This window comes from Arachis hypogaea, chromosome 16 (assembly GCF_003086295.3).
Source record: "Arachis hypogaea cultivar Tifrunner chromosome 16, arahy.Tifrunner.gnm2.J5K5, whole genome shotgun sequence".
In the NCBI taxonomy this organism is placed as follows: Eukaryota; Viridiplantae; Streptophyta; class Magnoliopsida; order Fabales; family Fabaceae; genus Arachis; species Arachis hypogaea.
Window position 1 is genome coordinate 110930945 of NC_092051.1, and position 1647 is coordinate 110932591.

Sequence of the window (1647 nt, forward strand, 5' to 3'; positions counted from 1 at the left end):
ATGACCCTCTTTCTATTTGAGTTCTTGTATAATTTGGAAAAGCTATTTACTTGAACAACAGATTGAAAACATATTCTCCTAAATTTTAATTATCTAGATTTAATAGGATACGTGACATATAATCCTAGACCTTTTATCGTTGGGTAATTAGAGTTTTTGTGGTACATAAACTGGAATTTGATCATACAGCTTCTTATTGGAATTAATTGACCAAGAAATTGGTAGTTAATAAATTTTAGAGGAGACTAGAAAGGTCTAAGGAATTAGGGTCTAGTCACATATAGTTTGCCATAAATTAAATCCTACATGATTAAAATAGTTAGTAAGAAAAGTTAATCCGGAAAAATAGATAACTCTGAAACCTTAACTGTTTTCTCCATATTTTCTTCCCAACTCATTTACTTGCCTTCATTCAATATTCTTTATATCGTTTAATGTCTTTTATATTGCTCAAACATTACTTTTTATTTGTCTGACTAAGCCTATCCCTCAATTATTGTTGCTTGATCCATCAATCCTCATGGGATCGATCCTTACTCACCTGAAGTATTATTTGGTACGACCCGGTGCACTTGCCGGTTAGTTTGTGGGTTATAAATTCCGCACCAAGTTTTTGACGCCGTTACCGGGGATTGATTGTGATTAACAACTATTCGTTGTTTGATTACTTAGATTAGATAATTTTTCTTTTAATTAATTTTTGAGTAAAGTATCGTTTTTGTCCCAGTGTTTGGGGTAAGTCCTATTTGTGTCCCTAACGTTTAAATCGTCCTATTTGTATCCTTAACGTTTATAAAAGTGATTCAATGTTATCCTACTATCAATTATACTAACAAATCAGATTATATTTTTTAATTATTCTCACTTGGATGTATTCATTCTCAATTAGGTCTCACTTGGATGTGTTCGATTTTAATATTATACCCACTATTTGTATTTAGATTCAATTATGTCCCTAGAAAAGTGAATTATGTAAATGTTGTAGGAATTAGTTTCAATATTTGATGAGCTATTTTTCAGAATAGATCATCGATTCTATCCCAGACATTTGTATTATAACTTCAAAAAGAGATTTTTAAAACACAAACTAAAGCGTTCATGATGTGTAATTGACGGTGGGATAACATTGAATCACTTTTACAAACATTAGGAATACAAATAGGACGATTTAAACGTTAGGGACACAAATAGGATTTACCCCAAACGTTGGGGACAAAAACGATATTTTACTCTTAATTTTTTATTATTATTAATTCTTATTTATTTCTTTTTTTTATTTCTTTTTTTTCTTCCCTTTATTGTCTTTCCGTTTGCAAGTTTCCCATCCCCCTTGTCCTCGGTTTTCTTTTTTTTTTTTACATCCTTTTATTTTTTTATTATTTTTTTTATTTTTTTAAATCTCGTGTCCGTTCTTTTTTTTAATTTTTCTTTTTATTTTCATTTTTTATTTTCGTTTCATTTTTTTTCTCTTTCATTATTTTTTTTACTTTCTATATTTTATTAGTTTTATTTTATTTTTTTCTTTAAATTAAAAAAAATTTATTTACATCTCGTATTATTTTTTTTTAATTTCTAAAATTAAGTTTGGTGTTACCCAGTTGATTTTATTTTAATATTTTTCTATTTATTTTTTCTTTTAATTTTTGA